Source organism: Coloeus monedula (assembly GCF_965178545.1).
Source record: "Coloeus monedula genome assembly, chromosome: 4".
Taxonomy (NCBI): Eukaryota; Metazoa; Chordata; class Aves; order Passeriformes; family Corvidae; genus Coloeus; species Coloeus monedula.
The window spans coordinates 26910676-26934123 of record NC_138784.1 but is presented as its reverse complement, the minus strand read 5'-3'; the positions used below and the strand labels follow the sequence as shown (position 1 = coordinate 26934123).

Here is a 23448-nt window from a genome sequence, read left to right as displayed (position 1 = left end):
TGATGTTTAGGGATTTTTTTTTTCCTTCTTTTTTCTCTCAGAGGGAAAGTAAGGATTTGTAAGTTTGTAAAGCACTTTGAAGATAAAAACGGTTGTCTGTGCAGAGTACTGTCTGTTGGCTTGTCTGAGTCACTACCTGGGTTGCCTGGGAAGTGAAGCCTAGAATCACCCCACAGCCCCCTTGGAGGATTAAGTCAAAAGAACCATTGAGGCATCCTCCTTTGGACCTCTGGCCCTAGGGACAGCAGAAGTGGTGATGACCAAGTGGGACCAGACACTGCATGTGAGTCTGGGAGGTGGGGGGCAATGAGTGAATGCACCCTGTGAAACTGAGGGCAGAGGACATGGGGGATGTGATTTAGCTAAGACTAGATACAGAAGAGATTCTAAGCCTCATTATTTTGTCTGGGTATGGCAGGATTGTCCCTTATGGGGCTTTCCTCAGTTCTTCATCTACACCTGCTTTTAAAAGAGCAGAAAACAGTGGAGAAAACCCTTTCCTTTGATTTTTCTTCAGCTGGGGACATCCATTGCCCAGGATTGTAACTGTAGGTGTTCAGTTGGGGGGAGGTGTACATCACTTCAGCCCCATGCTAGGATATAAAAGGATTAAATCTCTTTCCTAAGGAAAGTGGAAGGTCCCCAGGTGTCTTCTCTCAGGCTCAGAGATTGCAGTGGGAGAAGGAAGCAGGATCCAGCTGGGTAAGAGACCTCATCAAGAGGATAAAAGCATTTAGGGTAAAGGACAGTCCATCTTCCTGAGTAGGGGAAGTAATCACTGAGGATGTGCAAGGGTCTCTCGAAAAGCCCTAGGCAGGCAATGTGTGTATCAGAAAAGAATTTCCAGGCAGTGGGGAAGGGGAACGAGCTGCAAGCGTTAATTAGTTCCCACCCCACCCCCACCAGCCCGTTTCTGTTAAGATACTGCCTTTCTTATAACCACAACTGCTTTTCTCTTGTCTTTTTTTTTTTTTTTTTTTAACTAAACTTGTGTTCCAATGAAGAGGACTGTTATGGAAACCCCCTACTTATCACCTGAGGCTAGCTGCTGACTTACTGTTTCTCGAGATGAGATAATGCTAGCTGATTATAAATAGGGGGACTACCCTTTTTCATCAATATTGGGAGTAAGCTGACACCATGATCTTTAGCCTGTGGAATGAATCGCACTGTAAGAGTTGTTACTTTCGGAGAAGAGTGTTCATTTTTTTTCTCACTTTATGCTCCCTGCTGTGAAAAGGCTTGGCCCTCATGAGGGGATCCTTGAGCTGTGGACAGGTACCCCAGGGAATGTGAAATTCCACCCCGGTTAAATGCTTTCTCTCCACCAACGTAACCAGTGTCTCATCATTAAACCTGGGTTCAGCCAGGGTTGTCAGGGGATGACCTTGAGCACTGCAACCCCCCTCTGCCCAATGCTGCTGTTCTCATTGAAACTGTCAGGGTTGGGATAGCTCGTTTTCTTATTTGGAAGTTGGAGCTATTTCCTGAACTTGCTAAAACCAGTGGAGACTTACTGAGTCGGTAGGTCGACATGAACTGTGCTTGCTGAGGTATCTGTTCTTGCTTCTGCTGTCCTAAGAAGTGCTGACCTTATTTTCAGAGCCCTGATGGAACTGACAGTATTTTGTTTAGGTCTAATTACTCACAGCACATTTACAGAAGTTAAATGGGAGACCTTCACTCCTAATCATCTCTCAGGACAAATGTGAGTGCCAGCAGGATTCCCATCTGCAGAAGATAATAATTTCAAGAGGAATGATGAAAGCCATGATATGTAAGCAGAGTTTTTGTTAGTTTGAACCTGAACTTAAGTAGGCAACTGGAAGAGTCCCTCGTATCTTGAAACAAAACCAAGTTACTTAAGATTTAGGTTAGGTAATGTGAATGAAAATACGCTACTTTTCCCCATCCCCAGATGTGTCAGTAGTGTTCATAAATAGTGGAAAATGTTGCATTCAAAGTTGTAAGTTCTGTATGTTCTCATGTGCCCTATCCTGATTTGGATTTGAGCGCAACTTTAAAGTAATGCAGGGCACTAAAATAAGACATTAATATCTTTTGAAATGTAGAATTAGAGTGTTTGAGCACTGGATAAAATTTAATGAGTGTCAAGATACAAAGTAATTAAAGTGGTTGTGTTTGAAGTAGTTTTTTTTCTCCCTCATGTTTTGTTAGCAAGAGGAGATATATAAGTAAACTGTGGAGGAACTTAAAAAATATTTTTAATAAACCAATCTCTCAGATGAATCAGGACCAGAGAACATCACTATACGTAACAAAAAAGAGGCACAGAAGTTGATTTCTATGGCAAGAAGTTAATGAGATTTCATGCAATGTCTATCTCTAGTGGACCCTTAGGTTTCTACTACCCAATATAAGTACAGACTTCTTACCAGGTGAATATGGAAGACTCTATTGGTTTTGGTCCAGTCTGATGCTTTCTGCTTTGGCCTCTTGCTGCTGCAAGCTCTTCTTCAATGCTGTTTCATGTGCTTGGAATTCTGGAGCGCAATAGCAACAAGGTGACTGGAAGAACTAACGCTGTTCCTTCAGGGACCTTTTTTTTCCTCTCCTGTTGGCACAGCTGAGATTCAACAGCTACTGCATACATCAGGGAGGAAGCCAACAGGGAGCAAAGTAAGAATCAAAACCTTAGTTGCCTCTAAAATTTGGAACTATATGTCATGGGGATTTAAGCTTGTTAAGCCCAGAAATTCCCACTTCCCCGCAGGCAGAAAAAGCCACCCCAGCAAATGAAACCTCTGTAAAGGGCTAGCAGAAGTAAGAGAGAGAAAAAAAATCCCTTTCTGTAAAACATGTCCAGGCAAGGCAGAGTTGATTTTATGTAAGATCATTTAAAAAGACAAGTTCTAATATTTGAATTTCTACTTTATTTAGATATACTTAGCAATTCAGATAATGAAGATTTATTGATGGTCTTTTCTGCCTTGTTGGAGACAGTCTTGCTGGAGAATCTTATTTGTATGGCTTTCTGTTTTAATTTCCACCTTTATTACTCTGGGCATCTGCATGGAAATGTGATTGGCTTTTCCTCAAAAGTTCAGCTTCTGTTGTTTCTCGCTTTTTCTGCTGGACTCAGATTCTTTTGTCTGCAGCATCACAATCACTTTCACAGCAACTAATTCTATTCTGCCAGAAGCAGCTTTTTGGCAGGAAGCAAAAGGAAGAAGCAAAAGAAGCAGAGGAGGTCTTAAGGTACAAAGATCTTATTTTCATGAATCAGCTCTTTGTAACGGGAAGATGAAAAGGCAGAAGTGTTGCAGTGTTTTAATTTTTTCTACTGCTATGATTCACGCTACCTACCTTCGGCTGCTTTATCATTTTCCTTCCTTTGAGATGCTCCAAAGTCTTTCAATTCAGTTGTTGTTCTGTTGCTGGAAGGGGTGTAGGACTTAACACTATGGCTTATGGAAACATTCCCAGTGTCTGGAGGAGAACAGCTTCCAAGTGATGCACCCAAGACCTGACGATCAGTATGCTGAGAATCTGTGCTTGTCCAAAATATTTTCCAGCAAGCACAGATCCTTTGGTAATCTCCAGGGGAAAAGTTAAATATTGGCGAATTAATGAGAGCCCTCCCTGTCTTTGCTGCAGTTCCTTGGGAGACGTCTGATACAGCTTCTCCCTTGTGTAGGGTCAGATGTAACATGTTTTATCTGAACTTAAGTGTAAAAGAAATAGGAGGAAGGTATGGGAAATCCTGGGGCTAGGTAGGAAGAGAGGTAGGAAATGTTAATGAATGCAGCCGTGCTGATGTCTTTCTTGGAGAAAGAGAAACAGGTGAGCTGCCCTTGCTTTACACTTGCTTAAAGATGTAGGTGCCCCACCGTGAATATAAGTTTCAGTCCCCAGTTGCGTGACCTGTAGGTGCCCAATCTTGCTGTCATGTTTTGTATTATCTATCTTCAAGGTAGTCACTAATGCCCATTCCCATAGCATCTAAGAGCCTCTAGATGAAAGCTGTAAAAGTGCAGTGGTGAGCCTGTGCATGACATGAAATTGTGTAACAGGGGAAAAGATTAGGATAAGGGTAATACTTTGAGGGGACGGGTGCCATGTCTGTGAGAAATCTGCATGCCTGACTCTGTGGAGGCTTCACCTTCCTAGTGCTGTATCAGCAATGAAACCTTTTGTAAAGAAGAAACCTCTCAGAGGACCCCACCAGCTGCATTCAGAAATCATGTTTCCTCTAATGAACACTGGGGTGCTTGGAGCCTTTCCAGCATGTTACCTGCAGATTTGTTCTTGATCCCCCATCCTGCATCACTTACTGCCCTCCCCCCTTCCAGGCAGAGGGAGCTCAGAGGGTGTGTGAAGATGAGAGGTGGTTGAGGTCAGGAATGGTGTCATCCTTTTGTTCCCCCTCCACGCTGCTAATGTATGCTTCTGGAGAGCCACATGAACTGAGTAATTACTGAATTACGGCTAGATCAGAAGTGGTGACCTCAAAGACAGAAGGAGACTCTCCATCTCCATTTGTCAGTCCTCTTGGGGTCAGAAGGACCTTTTTTCACTGGGATCTGTGAGAGAGGGGAAAGGGATGTGCAAGGTAAGCCTTACATTAAGGCATAACAGGGAAAAACATTTGCTTTAGCCATTGCAGAGTTCATGTGCAGTAAGAGGCAGCATTGCTTGCATGCGTGTAATGACAGCAGCACTGGTGGGAGCAGTGGCACTCATCTGGAGGGCTACTCAGGGGGCTGTATTCTGCTCAGACTCTCCCATCCATCGTAGAGGAGGGTGCCAAGTCTTGAGGCCATTTTCCTGCCTTATTTGTGCCTCTATTGTCAAAAGCATTTTGATTAGGAGATGGCAGGGAGGATTTCAGGGAGGAAATGGGGAGGATTTGGAAAGTTTCTGTTGTGGTAGTACCATAGTGGCTCTGTACAATTATGACTGAGCTGATTTTCTTGCACTAAAAGCAAAGACTTCAATCTTTATTACAGCTGTGGTATAGCATATCTGTTGAATTCATAGCTCTTACTCTTAGATGATGGAATGCATTTGCTGGAAATTTACATTCAAACCTGTTTAGTTTGTTGTGTTGATTGTAAAATTGATCCTCTATGTTTTTTGGGGTTTTTTTTGTTCATAACCATTTTTGGCCTTAAATCCCTGGGGTTTTTTTCTTTTCAGAATTGAAGGGTAAGAGCGTACTGATGCAACTGATGACTTTACCGTGAAGTAGAAAGGCTTGCATGGGTGTTAGATTCCCACCCTGATTGTGTGTACGGGATTGTAGCCCTAGTAGCATGATGGGGTTACTGTCTTCATTAGTCCTAGAAATGTTTCATTTATAACAATTTTTTTTGTGTAACTGATGGTGGTCAAGTAGGTAGATGTCACTGAATTGCCACGTCAGAAGGTTGAATTTCTTTCTTCTGGACAGAAAATGAAATGTTCAGTGGCAGAGGAAAACTTGGTGATGTGAACAAGGTGTACTAATGAGAGTGTTTTTTCATCCGGAGTCTGCAGACGGCCAAAAATTAGTTTCTGGGAGAATTGAATTATCCATTAAGCTCGGTGGGGTTGTACATTGAAGCCTGATATATCACTTGGAAAGCTGCAAACGATACGGCATCTCTGCTTGCGTGATATTTAACTAATACAGTTTTGATAACTTTGTTTACATTCTGCACTTATATTGACCTTGTGTATTACCAATGATGCCTACTGTAATGCAACAGCTGACGATGGTGTGACAATTGCCTGTATTTATAGCATGAGCTCTTTTAAAACTTCAGTTCATCCTTTAAAACCAGCCATATAGTTTTCAAACTTTAAAATATTTTAAAAAGCAACTCCTGTTCTATTTGCCTTGTAACACCTATAAAGTAGTCGTAACAGAGGTGGGAAATGCTGCTCTGCAGCAGACTAGAGATCCAGATATTTAACTCTGTGAATTCACTTACTTTTGGTCCTTTGAGAAATGTTTGACTAGTGAATGGTTGCTGTCCTTGTATTTTTATAGCGCCTTTTAGAGCATTTTACAAAACTTTTGCTATTTATGCTGCAACTTCATTTTAGACATTAGGTAAAAAATACCTTGATATAACAAGCTTATCTAGATAAGCTGTGCTCTTATGTATTTATATATACCAAAGGGTTTTACCTTAAGGTAAGTTTAACTTAAGTTAGAGTGCTCTAAGCACTCCTACCTTATAAACCTACATAAAGGATTGACCTCAATTGATGCTGCACTTCAAAATCAGAAAACAGATAATGGAAAATCAAATTATAAAAACCTTATCAAGTTCCCCCACCCCATTACAGCTTTTATCACAGTCCCGGATCCCCGGGGGAATGCTGCTCTAACCAAGCTCTTAGCATGCCGTGGCAGTCAACAAGATTAAGGCTGTTTCTGACTGGATCAACCTCGCGGTTTGTCATGGTGAATGTGCTGTCAGAGCCTCTTCTCCAGGCGAAGGAAGCGATGACCTCCACCCACCTCCTGTGAGCAGCACCGTGGCTGAAACACCACCTGTGAATGGGCAGCCAGTGCCGAGGAGAGCAGGGTGTACTGTGCTACAAGAGCATGCAATAAGGCAGCGCCTGTGTGCTCCAGCGGCAATTTCCAGGGAGCTGATGCGGAGCGCATCGCGGTATTCTCATCTGAAGGAGATAAGGCATAGATCACAGCAGTAGACTTGCATCAGAAAGGAGCCAGTGCCTCTCAAGTCCCAAGACAAGTGAGCAGAGGAGCAGGCAAGTCTTTCCTGGATGCTCCAGGTGCACAGTTGCCTGACCAGCAGCTGGGGAGTCCCTAACACCCACAAATTGTTAACTTGAAAGACAAGTGGTAGAAGCGCATGTAATTGTTGTCTGCTCTGGTTGTTTTCCTCAGACTACTGGCATCATTTTAGTCTTATCTAGATGGAATTTCAGCCAGCCTCCAAATTATTTTTGACAGATAATGCACGGTATGAGATGTGGTGGTTTGTATTTATTTTTCATAAAAAGCAAGTCACCTGTGGAGGAGCCATCAGTGAAGTTGTCAACTGGCTGTGCTTGCAACACAGTCCTTCTCAGCAGTTCATTGCCTTTTGGATGAGCTCTGAGCAGAGGCCTTCTTTTGGAATACAGCTTGCTGAGGATCTGTGAAACAAAGCTTGGGAAACAGGGCAGTTATTGAAAGTGTCATATCTGCTCAGTAAAGTTCCTGGCAAAGCAAGTTTTAAATGATGCTTGAGCTTTCTCTGCCCAGCACTTAAGAGCTTTGCAGACTGCCAGCCCTACTGCGTTTTCACGTGAAGTGTTCTGAGTGGCAGATGGAGGAAACTGTAATGTCATATAGAGCTTCCTTTGCTGGCATACGGGCTTAAATGAAGGTGGTGATGATTTGACAGGCACTGCATGCCTGCTCTACAGCTGCCCCCTGCACCAGTCTCCTTGCCCTCTCGCTCTCAAACCCAAAAACTAGCGAATAATCTGAAAAAAGCTTAATTGTCTCTGCAGCACAGAAGTGCAACTAGACACACCGGACTCCCAAATGCGAGGCCAGTGGGGACTCGGAGAGCTGGCAGTGCCACTTCTGAGGGCCCGAGCGGCTCTGGGCAGGCGGGCAGGCGGGCTGCGGGGACAGGAGATCCCGGGCATGGCCGGTGCTGATCCCGCCGGGCGGGGGCTGCGGGGGCACGAGAGCCTGGGCACCGCCGCCTCCATGTTGTTTCCTGAGCTCCCCGCGCCTCCGCTGAGGCACCTCCGATTCGGGGCCCGCCCAGCCCCGGCCTACGGCCCGACTGCCGTCTCGAGGTGTGCTCCAGAGCTCCGGCCGGTGGAGGGGCATCCCGGCCCTGTCAGGGCTCGGCCGTCGGTGTCCGCACCTTGCCTGGCGGGGAGGCCGGGCGGGGACAAGTGGCCAAACGGAGCAAAGCCGGTTCTTAAAATGACTTGGGGGGGGGGGGGGGGGGGAGAAGGGGGGAAAAGGGGGGGGGACGGGTGGAGAGGGGCGGTATTGATTTACAAGGAGAGGGAAATGTGAGCTGCCCCGGTGCCTCCCCGGAGGGGCGGAGGGGGGCCCGGCGCCCCTCCGGGGGTCCCGGTGCCCCCCTCAGGGGCGGGGTTGTGTGGCACGCGCAGCGGGCGCGCCTCACCCACGTGCTCCGAGAGCGCGGGATGGAGCGGGCGTGGGGGGGGGGGGTGCGGCGCGCGGCTCCTTTAAGCGGGCGCGTGGTGGTGGGAGGGGCGGTGGCTCCCTCACGCGCCCCCACCCGTCCGCGTGCGCGCGCGCGGAGGCACGTCCCTGCACACGGGGGCGCGCGCGCACGCGCCGCTCCCCCTCCCCTCCATCCATCCCTCCCTCGCCCGGCCGGGACCCGCCGCCTCGCGCCGCCGTTCCCGCTGGCGGGCGCGCTGGCTCCACTACCGCCCGCCGCCATTGGCTGCCGGGGGTCAGGTGACCCCGTGTTATTTCCTGTGTGTGTGTGTGAGGTGTGAGTGAGGGGAGGAGGATGGAACCGGACGCCCCCGCGCCCCCGCCCGCCCCCCGGCCCCGCCGCCCCGGCTGCTGAGCCGCCCGCGCCCCGCCCGCCGCGGCGGAGGGCGCCGGGCACGGCGGCGGGGGGGGGGGGGGGGAGGGGGGTCGGTCTCAGGTAAGGGGCGGTTGCGCTCGCCCGGGCTCTGTCGGTGTGTGGGAGGCCTGGGGAGGGAGTGCGAGTCCTGGCGGGGGAAGCCGAGGTCGCCTGGACGTGTGGGAGGGGATGTGAGGGTCTCATCCGTGAGTTGGAGGGCGGGCGCTGGGTATGAGGGGGCCTTGTGAAAGGGCTCCTGGGAAGTTTAACCTTCTCCCCTCACCTCCCCCCCCCTCTTTTTTTTTTTTTTTCTTTAAAGAAAAAAAAGTGTTTGTTTACGTGTGTTCAAAGAGGCCCTCATCCTGCGTGATGGGGGTGCCCACCTGTTTTCCTGTCCCGGAAGAATTTTTTTTGCAAAAATTGTGAAGTTTTTGTAGGGATTGGTGTTCTCGTTGAAGATATAAACGACTAAAACTGTTGGAGAAGATGGATGCACCCTGTGCTCAAATTGTAGTAGGTGGACGGGCTGTGCTGGGAATACTTGAGGTTTGTAGTGCCTCTCTGCTTTTTGGAGGCTCAGCGTAGCCTTTGCTTGTCTGCAGAGATAATCAGGATATAATGTGTTTGGGCTGCTGTGAGGATCAGTTTGTCTTTTGTTCATGGTGCTTACCTTGCTGGAAGTTGTGTTTAGGGCTGCAGTTGGAAGTTATTTTTTTCCTGCCTTGAGGGAAGGAATAAGAGAAAGTTATGTAACATAAGTGTTCTAACCTATGTATCAGAACTGCCTAATGGTATTGGGGCTCTGTTATTAACCTGAAAATAAGAGCACATTTGTGTGTATCAACAAGTGATTGTCTCTGTAGGTAGATTTGGCAGCACCAGAATCCTTTATTTCTTGTGTATACTGTCTTTTCGTTCATTAAAAGGGCAGGCAGTTTGATTAAATTGCAACATTGTTTTCTGTACCGTTCAAACTTTTTAAAGTCCTCCTTTGAAAACAAATGAAAAATAAGAGGTACAACTGTGAGGGGATTGAGTTTCAGAGCTTTCTGTGTTTAGGTTAGCATTTTGAAACCTATTCATGTCTGTGTCACTTGTTGCCATCTGTTGCTGTATGCATGGGTAATTCTTTGGAGAGTATGATTTTTAGCATGCTTCCTGACCAGTAGATGTGCATGGAGCTGTTAGATCACCTCTACTCAGATTTTTAGAACAGTAAAGTGACTGGATGGAGATGCAGCAGCTTCTGGGTTAGGTTTGTAGCACATTGGCTGAACTCAGTTCAAGAAGAGCTGATTTCTTTTACACATTTTCTAGACTTCTTTTTTTTGTCAGATAAGCTTGTTTTTTGAGGCTTATCGATACGTATTACATAACCAAGTGCATTTGGTTAAGTGTATGTGATAAGTAATTTATAGTACTGTTATTTGAGTTTTCATTTGGCTGAAATGCTTTTGGTTTGTTTAATTTTTTTTCCTTAAATCCACATCTTTGAATAGGGTTCCATGATAGTTCACTTTGAGTTGTTTGAAACTGTATTATTTAATCTTAATATTAGGTTCCATTGGCATTTAAAAACTCAGTTGCATTAGTATACTGCAGAGAGAATTCCTATTAAAAAAGGGAAAAGATATTTATTAGCTCAGTCATCTGTCTCTTAAACTTTGTTAATGCTACAAGGAGAGGAAGATAGTCATTCCTCATTTCTGTGAATTGGTGGTACATTAAATGCATATTGTGTATTCTGGTTAACAAGCAAGTTCCTATGCCGTTTGAGTGAAAGTATGACAACGCCTTTTATATTAAAAATACTCCTTTTCTATTCTGCTCTTTTAAATCTTGTTGTTTTGGGATAGCTTTTAGATTTTGTATTATTCGGTTTAAATGTCTAGGAGGAAGTTTTTGGACCTTTTTGCTGGCTTGGTATTCTTCAGACTACTTAAAGTCGGATAGCATCCTTTCTAATAGAGTTGTGTGGGTTTTGACACAGTTTGGATTTTGACCCATAAGTCAGTTTTCAGAGGTTTTGGGATTGATGAAATGTGGATTTTTGCTGAAATGTATACTTTCATATACCTTTGCAGCCTGGGGCAGGTTAATCATGGTTTTCTATAAGAAAGCAGTAGGAGCAGCTTCATTGTTAGTGACTTTGATAGGAGATCAGGAATTTTGATTGTGTTGTTGTTCGTTTTCTTTGTTATTAATGCTTCATAAAAATAATTTGAAGTGAATTTTTATTAAAGGAGTAAATCTGTTCCTATAATGCATAAATAAGTAGTGAAGGTTATTTAAATGAAAGAGAACTTATTTGTGTCTTAGTTGTAAAGGAGACTTCTTTTTATTGTCAGAAGAAGCTTCCTTAATCTTCAGCTGAAGAAATAGGGTGTTATTAACCTGTTTGCTACATTTTAAAGGATACTCAGATTAAACTTATAGACTTAAAGCAGTAAAAGGAAACATGTTCTTAGTATGGTTCTGTCTATGATGAATACATGTAAAAAGTCTGTAGGACAAAGAGTGAAATGTGTAGGATTTTGGGTTGTTTTCCCTCTCCCACTTCCTGTTGTGGAAATGTGTGTAAAGACAACCTTTTGGGCTCTTAGAACAGTGTTAAAAAGAAAATCATTTTATACTCCCTTTCTCCCTTTTTAGGCCATGTTTAACTAAACCACCCAGGAGGCACAGCAAAATGGCAGTAAGGCCGCTTTTGGAAGGGTCCCTTTGTAAGAGTTACAGTGCACATGTCCTGTTGCTATTGCACCAGCTTGGCATGCTGCTGTCTGGAGTGGGGGCATAATATGTAATAAACTTGAATAATTTCGTGCTGCTTCCTTGGCTTCTCTATAATTTGAGATAAGGGTATTTAAGAGTTTATATCTGGCTTATGTATATCTTGCCTTTTGACACAGGGTATTCCAGATTTCTTTTTGGGTGGGATAGCTTTTTAATTAAAGCATGTGTTTATTTTTTCATACCTTGTTCAGTTAGGTTTTATAGTTATGAAAGGTGTTAGAGTCATGTTTTGGGAACCTGAGTTCTTATAAGTTACAAAGATTAGTAAAGTTTTTTGGCAGTGCTGGCATCTCAGGCTTCAGAGTGTACTTTAACTGGTTGTGTGAGAATTTGTGTTACTTAATCCTGTGGTTGGCCTCTGAAATGGGAAAGATTATGGATGGCAGTTTCTGAAGAGCCAGCTGACTGATTTGTTGATGGAGACTGGACTGAGACCAACCAACTCTTCCTATTCAAAAAATTAATACTGCAGTTCGATAGCAAAAGATAGTTTTTATTGACTGCTTTTGGTGAGATCTCTTTTAAAATGACTTTTTAGTTTTTGGACTTCTAAAATCAAAAAATAAAGGCAGTCTTAAGTGTTTATACTCACTTCTAGTAGCGTTGATACGCGATATAGAATTTTATTGTAAAAAAGCATTTAGTGTTGCTGATAGAGAACACATAGTGTAAGCAGAGGCGTATACTTCTCTAAAATCATGCAGGAGAGGCTGTTCCTGTAGTGGGATCCTGATGTTCAATTCTGTTCCTAGCAAACTTTTCTTACATAAAAAAAAAAAAAAAGTAGTTTAGTTATTCTTACAACTTGGGTCCCCTTCCTGACAGTTCTTGACTAGACTTCAGTCCTGGCTGAAATGGAAAAATGGGAAGATGTCTTACAGTCATGTACAGCACTGCTGGCGCATCTGTGTCACACTGGTGTCTGGCTACGCCGCTCTTTGATTGCTTCAGCTGAGCCTTTCCACTGCTGCTTGCCACTAAGGTACATATTGGTTGGTTTGGGGTCACTTGGAAAAGCCTGTGGTGTTCTTCATTAGGCATGTACACGGGCTTCCTTTCATTTTAAAGAAAGAAAAGGACAAAATAAAAAGCCAGACCCAAAGACTCAAAAGTCAAGGCTGACATGTAATCAAAAGTGGATTCTGTTTAGCCATGTTGGAGGAGAACATCTGCTCTGGGTATTCTAGAGTCTGTGATTTGCTGCCTGTTTGCCTTTGAAGACAAAAAAAATGTAGAATTGCATTTTACCAACTCTTGAACTTTTTCTTGCTGCCTTCATGAACAACAGCACGAGCAGTCAAAGTTCCAGTTTTGGATACAACAGAGCAGTGATCTTGCCATAAGACTCGTGCCTCTTACCTTGCAGTAAGACTCTTGCCTCTCACAGTGATTCCTGAAGAATGGAGCTAAGCAGTGGTAGCCAAAAACACAAGCATCCTCTTGTCAGCTCAGTCTGGTGACAGTGAATATGCTTGTGTTTTTCCAGTGCTTTTTGTGCTTCTCTTTTACCACGCTGTTTGTAACCTGTGATGATATTGGAAGAGGGGAAAAAGTGTTACCAGGTTCTTTGTCAGGGAGCCCTGGCTTGAGTCCCTTGAGATTTGACCTGTTCTCCATTTGGGAAGCCCATTATTTCTTGCCTGAATTGTGATGCAACAAATAACAAAAAAGCTAGGAAAATGACTTTTTTTCCCCCCTACCTCTTCATTGCAAGAAAAACTTGCTTATGTTCATACCAATAGTGTGTATGGAATTCATTGCATGTTCTGTGCTGGAATATGATGATTTATTTTGTAGTATTTTACTAGTATGAACTCAGTCATCTAATTGCTGGTAAATTGCAAATCCTAAATAGAACCCCCTGATGAGCTCTGATAAGACCTCAGTTCTTAGCTAGAAATTGTATAGGGAGCTACTATGCTGGAAGCTTTAGTACAATTTATTGGAAGAATTGTTCAGATCACTTTCCCTGTAAAATTATGTGCTGCAAAGTATCTTGTTAATAAGTTTTAACTGATCTAAAGACTTGGTATTAGCAAAGCTGACTGAATGGCTTGTGTCTATGTACGGCATCAGTAATGACTGAAAAACATACCTGAAACTTATTAGCTGAAAGAAAAATATGTGCTGTCATACTTGCCAAAATAGGAATAAACCTTCATACACCATAATGAAATGTTGTTAACCAGCCTTCGATTCACTATCTGCAGTTTGCTGTTACCTTTGGTCAGATGCCTGGATACACTTGAGTTTCCATGAGATTTGATTTGTTCAAGTGTTTTCTGGATGTTATGGAATAGTGGGAATGCTATGTGTGATTTTTTTAAATTCATGTAAATGGTTATATGATAAATGTAGTGAATGCTGCCTGATTAACATTATGTTGTCTGCTGGAAATACAAAACAGCGGGGCAGAAACAGTCTAGGAGGTTCCTGGAGTGTGTGTCCCCTGACACAAATGATGAGGGAGAAAACTAGGGAAGGCACCTGGTGGACCTGTGGTTTGTGAACAGAGAAGGACTGGTGGGTGATATGATGGTGGGAGGTCGTCCTGGACACAGTGATCGTGCAATGATAGTTTTCAGTTCTTGGGGAAGTAAGGAGGGGAGTCAGCAGAACTGCCACCGCAGACTTCTAGAGCACAGAGCCTCTGGCATGTTGAGGAGCCTGGTTGACAGAATCCCTTGGAAGGCATTCCTGAAGGGCAGAAGAGTCCGGGAAGGTGGACATTCTTCAAGAAGGAAATATTAAAAGTGCAGGAGCAGGCTGCCACCATATGCTGAAAGATGAGCCAGCAGGGAAGAAGACTGGTCTGTCTGAACAGAGAACTTTGGCTGGAGCTTAGGGAAAATTAAAAGAGACAATCTTTGAAACTAAGGGGCAGTCAACTCAGGAGGATTACAAGGATGTTGTGAGGTTACACGGAAAGAAAATTAGAAGAGCCAAAACCCAGCTAGAGCTTAATCTGGCTGCTACCGTGAAAGGCAATAAAAATGTTTCTGTAACATGCATTAGCAACAGAAGGAGGGTCAAGGAGAATCCTTTATTGGATATGCGGGGGAAACCAAGTGACAAATGATGAGGGAAAGGTTGAGACACTTAATGCTTTTTTTGCCTCAGTCTTTAATAGTAAAACCAGTTATTCTCTGGGTATCCAGTCCCCAGAGCTGGAAGACAAGGATGGGGAGAAGAATGAAGCTCCTGTAATCCAAGGGAAAATGTTCAGGGATTTGCTAGACCACTTAGACACACGCAAGTCTGTGGCGATAGATAGGATCCACTCAAGGGTACTGATGGAGTTGGCAGAAGTGCTCACTGAACCGCTTTCCGTCAGCAGTCTTGGCTAGCTGGGGAGGTCCCAGATGACTGGAAGTTGGCAAACATGATGGCCATCTACAAGAAGGGCTGGAGGGAGGATCTGGGGATCATAGGCCTGTCAGCCTGATCTTTGTGCCAAGGAACATCATGGAACAGATTTTAAGTGCCATCACGTGGCACGTATGGGACAACCAGGCCTAGTCAGCATGCATTTAGGAAAGTCAGGTCCTACTTGATCAACGTGGTCTCCTTCTGTGACTAGGTAACCTGCTTAGTGAATGAGGGAAGGGCTGTGGATGTTGTCTAGCTGGACTTTAGTAAAGCTTTTGATAGTGTTTCCCTCAGGATTCTTCTGGAGAAGCTGGCTGCTCATGGCCTACATGGGTGCCCTGTTTGCTGGGTGGAAAGCTGGCTGAATGGCCAGTCTCAGAGTGGTGAGGAATGGAGTTGCATCCAGCTGGTGGCTGGAGACAAGTGGTGTTCCCCAGGGCTCTGTGCTGGAGCCAATCCTGTTAAATGCCTTTATTGATGATTTTGGTGAGAGGATTGAGTGCACCCTCAGTCAGTTTGCAGATGAGACCAAGTTGGACAGGAATGTTGATCAGGTGGAGTGTAGGAAGGCTCTGCAGAGGGATCTGGTCAGACTGGGTTGATGGGCCAAGGCCAGTGCTATGAGGTTCAACAAGGCCAAGTGCACTTGGGTCACAAAAGCATCATGCAGAGCTGCGGGCTGGGGGCAGAGTGGCTGGAAAGCAGCCCAGTGGAAAAGGGCCTGGGGGTGCTGGTAAACAGCAGCTGAACATGAGCCAGCGTGTGTCCAGGTGGCCAAGAAGGCCAGTGGCAACCTGACTCCTATCAGATACGGTGTGGCAAGCCCCTGTACACCTGTGAGGCACCTTGAATCCTGTGTTCAATTTTGAGCCCCTCACTACGAGAAAGACATGGAGGGGCTGGAGTGTGTCCAGAGAAGGGCAATGGAGCTGGTGAAGGGTCTGGAGCACAAATCTTAGGAGGTGCAGCTGGGGGAGCTGGGGTTGTTTAGCCTGGAGAAAAGGAGGTTCAGGGAAGACCGTCTTGTTCACTGCATGAAAGGAGGCTGTAGCCAGGTAGAGCTCAGTCTCTTTTCCCAAGTAACAAGCAATAGGACAGGAGGAGATGTCCTCAAGTTGTGCCAGGGGAGGTTTAGATTCAATGTTAAGAAATATTTCTTACCTGAAGAAGTCAAACATGTGAACAGGTTCCCCAGCGAAGTGGCAGAGTCACCAATCCCTAGAGAGACTTAAAAAGATGTGTAGATGTTGTGGTTAAGGACATGGTTTTGTGGTGGCTTTGACAGTTCTATGAGAGGGGTTGGATATGATGGTCTTAAAGGTCTTTTCCAGGCTAAAGGCACTCCATGGCCTTTATAAACCATGTCTTTCCCTTTTGCATTCAGGGGAAAAAAGAATGAATTCAACAGTGTTCTGTCATGTTGTGTAAGTTTTGGTTTGCCCACTGTAAGTTTTCCCTATTTCACTTCATGTGGGGAGGTTTCTCTCCCTTCTCCAACATTTTTGCATGAAATGTGTACGTCTGATTTTCTGATGTTCTTGATCCTGACCATACCTTGTGCATATTGCTACATAAAATTGGTCTTCTAGATAGGTCTTGATAAGTGTAATAATACTAGATACTCAGCAGGCAGTAAATTAAATGAGTTGGGCAGAATCATTACAGAAGGAGGTAGCAGATTGCCTTTGTATTGCAGGGCATTGCTGAGTGAGTGGCAGATTCTCTTCTGTACTGTTGGAAGAGCGGAAGTAGCAGGAGCATAATGGAGAATTGCTCCAAAGTGATGCTTTTTATTTTGCATGAGAAAACTGAACCGTGCTGTCCTTATCCCCCTTCCATCTAAATCACTGCATTTTAATGGAGAAACATCTCATCCTGTGTTACTCTGAGAATGCATAAAGAGAACTCTGCTGCAGAATGATGTGTTTGCCAGCTGCAGTAGGACACTGGTTTTGGTGATGAGCTGGGGGTCCGCTGCAGTGTGGTATTCTGCATCTTTACAGTTCTGACTTCAGCTAATATCATGTTCACTTTGGAGAGCAGGGATTCTTGCATTCTGGCCTTTTTTCCTTTTGTTCTGTGTACTTTTCTATGTTTGGTGTCTTTCACTTTTTCTACATTAGGTATCGTATTCTGGTTATCAGAGACAAAACTGTGTTCTTGCTTGAGAACTGCTCAATCGAGTACATTTTTATTTGAATGATATCCTGCAATGAGGATATAGAAATTTGACTTGTCATGTGTTCATTTTGTTTGTTTCCTTGTCTTTTTGCCTTGCAAGAATACAGCTTGTTTTATGTTTGAAAGGTGGAACTTGTGGAAAACCAAAGGGGGGTGTATATATAATAGAGCTGCTGAAAATAGCAAGGGGAGGAGAAGAGGTTAATTATATGTATACTCTTGCAGCATAGTCAAAACCCTGTCAAAGCTGGTAGAAAAAGAAAACTTCTGTAAACTTGGGTCAAACTCACCAGCAAAAGCACATCTCTTAGCTCAGTGAGAAGCAGCATTAGGGAGCTCCTGAAAGTGGATGGGAAGAGGATTTAGGAAATAAACTTATTTGCTTATCCACAGAACTGTAATGTTTATAAAGACTCTGATGGTCTGTGTTTACTCATGGAATTTTGGCTCTATGTGTGCGTTGCCTTTCTGGAATAAGCTGAGGAGTAAGGTCCTTTTGCTCAGTTGGTTTAGCAGAAGAATTAAATCAGCAACAACTCTAAAGGTGAAAGTAATTTAGTTGCCATCTTACTACCTGAAACAAGGTGTAGCAAACTTCAGTTTTTCATGGGAAGTTGGGATGTTTTAGAGCAGGGGAGAAAAGAGATCTAGTCCTTCTTTTCTTGTAATAGAACAGTAGGATTACATTAGCATTATGAAATTGTCATATGTAATCCATCATATATGGTTTATGTTAATTGTACGTCTTTATTTAGCCTTCTCATGAGGGGAGATAGGTGGAGACAGAAACAGTAGAGTCTTCTGGTTTTGTTTTTTCTCTCCTCCCTGGTGTACAAAATGAATGACTGCAGGAGTGCGGGAACTTAAGTTTAAGAGAATGGTGGGACTGATTCTCAGAGTGGTGGACCATCTAAGCTCCCTCTGTCTTACTTCAAAATGTTGACTCTAGCATTTCCAAAAATTGTGTTCTGAGTGCAGTATCTTTGTTATCCTCCACTAATCGGTATTTACAGAGGCTTTTTTTCTTCTCTGGTTTTGGATTCATCCCTCCTGTTTGCTTTCAACCGCTGACTTCCTTAAGGATATATCCTTTAGGATATGACATGGAATACATGCAGTAGAAGCTTTGTCCATCAGCTTTCCAGCTTCAAACACTCCTGACACTATCACTGTGGTGATACAGAAATCCTCTGGGGAAGGAGAAAGCTCTAAACCCCAGTTGTGAGAAGATCTCTAATTGTAGGTTGTTAATTTCTCTGAACTGTTTATGCTCATTAGAGTTAATTTTGTGCCTGTGGTGTGGTCTGACTGCTGTTGACATTCCCTGCCTTTGGCTGTGCAGCAGAACTTGGAAGTGTGGAGTTTCTTGGTTACAATGGCTTGAGTTTAAAAGACAGGTTTTTCAGACTTTTAACTGAGGTGTGTTAGAAGTTTAATCACTTTATATGCATAAAGTTGACATAGAAGGATTGCTTCTGAAAGGTTTTGACTCAGTGGGGGTGCTGGTGAGAGCGAACCAATTTAAATGCTTTAGGCCAAGGCTAAGTATAAACCTCAGGAGTTCTGAGCTGTTTGCTCCAACACTGCAGTGTGCTGCCTTCTCTCATCTCTCTGTTGGTTGTGCTAGTGGAGCTACAGTGGGGATGCATAATGAGGTGGTTCAAGAAACTGGTCCAATCTGAAAATTTCAAAGAAAACCTGCAGGGGTGGGGATGGGTAGATAGGAAGGGGGAGGACCTCCTTAAAATAGTCTTACCTCTAAAGTAATCTCTTTGTTGAATTATTTAAATGTATAAAGTTATTTTGTATTAATCTGAACTGTTTCTCCTGTCTCCATGTAAGCGTGGCTGTAGTCTTAGTCACTCCCTGTTAGTCTCAGAAGACAAAGATTACTGTAAGAATGGGTCTGCTTCACTTTGTGGCTTCAACATGAGGCTGATGCTGTGGAATCTGAAGTGTGGAGAAACGAGCACAGTGATCTTTAGAGGACATAGGTTGTAGGAGACAAGGAGAAATGTCAGGGAAAGAAAAGTTGTGGTTCTTCTAGTGTGAAAATCTCACAAGTGCTTTAAAACTTTTAGAGAAATTCAGACAGTTCTTATGTTTGGGAAAAATAAGGTTGCTCTCTAATTTTTTTTATCAGTAAACATGATATGGCCTTGACTGTGTTTTCTTTTAAGTCTGCAATAGCAGTAGTATTTGCATACCTTCCACACTCAAATTCCTTTTAAATCTGTGTTAATTTAGAGGGCTGAAGTGCTGAATTTGTAGGAAGAATGATAACCTTGGCTAGTGAAAATTGAAAGCATTAAAGCTAAATTTTTTGTCTTACCTTAGAGGAACAAAAACTATAAGAGGTTTGGAAGGTGTAAATTTGAGTACAGCTTTTCTGCAATTTATCAGTAGTTATTTAATTTGTTAGTTTAAGTAGATCAAGGTTATATTTCTACCTGATTTTAATGTTATTGCCTATAATGTAAATAGGTGGTATTATTTTCAACAATGGTTTTATCCTAATCAATGGTTATAATTCTTGTGTACAGTGCATAGCCTGTATTGTGATAATACTTGCACATAACTGAGAGAGATTTTGTGTCAATTTACTTCATTTGCCTTGAGGAGTTCCCAGGAGTCTTAGTTACAGGCTTATTGCACCAGGCATTGTAAAAAAAAAAGAATAAAAAGATTTAATTGTATAGACTCCTTTGAATAGAAAAGAAAGACATATTACTGGTAATATGTAATATAGCCCTTATAAGTATTCATCTTAGCAACCTGTCATCAAGGCTGGGGCTGCTGCTTAGTATGAAAAATTATAAAAGTTAATTAAAAATAATGTGTTAGGATGGTGGGGGTTTTTTTCCCCACTGTATAGTTCTGAGTATTTTAGATACTGGATAAATTTTTGCACAGAAAGTGAGAGCTTGGGCAGATAGAACCTGGCAACCCTGTTCACACTTTCCTGTTTTCCTCTTGCAATTAATAATTGACTTCTCCTTTTCACTGTTTTGTAACTGAAAGGTGAAGGTTTAGTGAGAGTTGTGATGCCTTTGCTGAGCCTCATGTCTTGCATGTCTACGAAGGAGTAGGTCAGAAGTTGTTCTTGAAGTGAGTGTGCAGATTTTGCTATATTGCCAAAGCAGATATCAATGGCTTGAAGACATTGGAGGTATGGACACAGGTGAATTTGCAGTAAGAGGTGTGTAACGAGTTGCCAGAATTCTTGGAGGACTAGTGAGGTGGATTAGGATGTGCAGTCAGCTGATCTGCAGCTTGGAGGAAAAAAAAAAGATGCGCTGAGGATTCAGTGTTATTTTCATTTTCATGTTAGGGAGGGTAGTTTGACTATTGTGTAAAGATGAAGAGCCTTTTAAATATAAACTCCTGATTTCAAGTGCTCTTCAGTAGCCAGGCCACTTAAAACAGTTCCTGCTGTGTCCGTTTTGCTGGTACAGATGTTTGTGTAATGATACAGTGAATGGATCTGTCAGGTCAGAAATGGCTTTTCTCTCTCACAGAATTTTCTCGACCGTATCAGTTCCCTGATCTGACTTGCTCATGAATGGCTGTGTTAACACCATAGAGGAGGCTGGGCCTCTTAAACTGGGCTAGAGAAGACTGACCCTATATGTGAAACCAAAATTGTTGTTTTAATCTTTGACATAAAATGAAAGCTGACTGATTTGCATAAGTTCTTATTAAAATAGCTGTGTCTGTCAAAATTTTAGATGGATAACTTTTAGCAAGAGTTTGGTAGATTTTTGAAAGCTATTTAAGTGCATCTGTGCTGTTGATTGAGACTGAGAACCAATGGCATAATAATAAAATCAAATATATACAACCAGCCAAAATTCTGCTGAACTTTGATCATTAGTTACATTTCTAGAAATACATGTTTTCATAGTACTACAACTTAAATACTGGCTTACAACAGAAGTTGTTCTTGTCAAATTTCTTTTCTTCATGTTTAGGAATATGAATTTAACAGTACACTTCACTAAAAGTGCAAAGCTAAACTGGAGATGGTATTTTAGTTTTGCTCACTTAGTAAGAAAAACTTGCAAATGCAAAAAAGTCTGTGTATTTCTGATTTGGTGTTATACAAGTGGTTTTTTAAAAAATATTTTGGATGTGAGGGAAGAAAGCAGCAGCCAAATAATAGCCACGTGCAAAATTTGATTATTCTTTGTTGTTGTTTGTTTACATGATTTTAATACAGCAGGTGAATGCTCTGAATATTGTCTGCTTGCATCTCCTCTGTGAGATAGGAAGGTACACTGACACAGGCTTACTGTGGTTGGGCTTTTTCTGTGGTCACTTAAGGAAATATATGGAGACATAAGTGAATGTAGATCCTATCTAGCACAATAATCCCCAGAGCATTCCCCTCTCTCAACTGACAAAGCTCACTGTGCTCCTTCTGCCACGCTCATCTGTTCCTCACCCATTCTGTGAGAACCATTTCCTTAATTGTTTGGATTTAAGCTCGTACATACTGACTTTCTGAAAAGCTGTACAGACATTTTGGTAAAGAAGGCGTAGTGTCTCTGTGAGATGATGGAAGCTAGTTACAATGCACTTGGCCAAGCTGTAGCTCATTTGAGGAATTTTTTGATAAAAGTTTTCACTAGGAAGGACAAAATTAAGCTTTGGTGTCTTGGTTTTTTTTGTCAAGACCAGTATTACCACTGATTTGCAAGATGTGTTGCTAATATGTGTTATTAATAGATACTTAAGCATGTGTAACCACTACATATGGGTGTTTCTAAGACATGCTGTGATTTTTTAAAATTATAAAATTCAGTTTCCATTAATGCAGTATTCTGGGCTTAATTTAATTTTTTATATGCTTTACAAGATACTTCAGTTTAGCTACTTCCATAGGGTCTGGCGCTCTCAGTGATAATTAACTGTGTCCTGTTTCATCTTTGAGTGGTGTAGTAAGGTTTGTTTGACAGAATATAGATAGCATGATGGCTTGGTGAGAGCCAGATCTGACTGTAGTTTTCTCTAGAAGTGTGGTGGTGAATAATACCAGAAGCACAAGTCTTTGAAAGAAGTGAGCAGTGAATGTTACTGTTTGGACTAAGTGGTGACTGAAGGGCTGACTGTCTTGGTTTATTTCTATACCACACCTAATGTTGAAAACAAGTCTTACTTATTCTCCCTTTTCTTTTAAAAAGGCATCAAATGTAGAAGAAAGAAGTTATATCTGTTACTTTGTTAAATGCACTCTTGGGTTTGATCTTTAAATTCATCTACTTGTGACATTGGTGGCTGATTTGCCTTCTCTTAAAAGCAGCAGTGTTCCTCCAAAACTGAAACAAGGTCAGTCTATTCCCAGCCACTGATCAGGTGTGCACGTAATAACTCTGTACCTGCAGAAATGAGGGTTAGCAACTTGTCCTTAACAGTAGAAATGGTACTCAGTACATGGAAATCCTTTTTTCCAGTATATCTGGCTTAATTTTGAGCACAGGGATTATTTACTTATAAAATATGCCCCTGAATTGCTCATACTCAGGTTCTGCCTTTTGGGATTGTTTTGGTTATGTGTGTTCTCTGCTAGTTTAAGAAGATACAATGAGGAGGGGACAAAAATAGTAATTTTTGCATGTTGTATGAGTTGTGGCAAGAAATGGCTGCAGTCTTACCTATGTATCTGTTACTTGCACAGCATTTAGGAAGTAAGTCTGTTTTAATCAGAACTTTGGACACTCTATAACCCCCCCCAACATTTTTATGTACATTCTGGACTGTGGAAAATATTATCTTACTGTTTGTCACCTGCCTGTAACTGTATTTTCTTTCCTGATAAGCATGCTAGGAAGTGAGAGGCTTTTGACAGAGCACTAAAGATATATTGCATTTGACTGGTGCCTGAGACTTCTCTGCACAGATGGATCGCGGTAGTCAACCCAAATCTAAAGAAAATTTAACGAAGTGGAAAGACCTCACTTATGTCCTATTGAATGAACTGGTGGTGGCTTCATTTGCTCCTTTGTAGGCTTATCATCAAGAATTAGGCATATCCCCACTGTATTTTGGTTTTTAGCTCACTTGTTATGAGCTGTCTGTAGTGATGCACTGCTATGTTGGCATCAGTGTTACGTGGGAAGATCTGGGCAGCTGTCCTGTTATTTGTCCAGTCTTTGATAATCAGGACCAAAAAGAGTTTTAAAGATTTATGTGGCTTTAAAAGAAAGCCTAGCATGGTATATTGCAGAAGATCATTTCACAGAGTAATCTTGGTGTGGGAGTACTGATGAATTCTGTTAATCAGCACTGGTTGGGGGCACTTTGATATACATGCAGGAACCATTGAAAGGTGCTTACATGCTGTTGACTAACATTAGATGATCTTGCTCACAGTGAGGTCACAATGCAGTAGCTTCATATTTTGAGGAACTCCTATGTTAAAAAAGTTCTATAAGGCTGTTTAAAACGATTAAACAAGATACAAAATCTGCATTATACTTAAAAATAAGATCATGTGAAGAAGGTAAATTGATACACTGCTTGAAATAACATGTTTCACAAATAAGTCTGAGATTTGGGTAAGAGGACCTAT

At 42.7% G+C, this 23448-nt stretch overlaps 1 protein-coding gene across 4 annotated transcripts in view; it reads left to right on the top strand.

Moving 5' to 3' along the window:
- TCF20 (transcription factor 20) overlaps positions 1–23448 on the top strand; it is a 133736-nt gene that overhangs the window by 55632 nt on the left and 54656 nt on the right. The window contains exon 1 of one of the 4 annotated variants that reach the window (XM_082280223.1): positions 8465–8615. The exons of the other annotated variants lie outside the window; for them this stretch is intronic. The gene's annotated coding sequence lies outside the window, so the exon portion shown is untranslated. Of the gene's footprint in view, positions 1–8464; positions 8616–23448 lie in introns of those variants that run through there. 4 annotated transcript variants of the gene reach the window in all.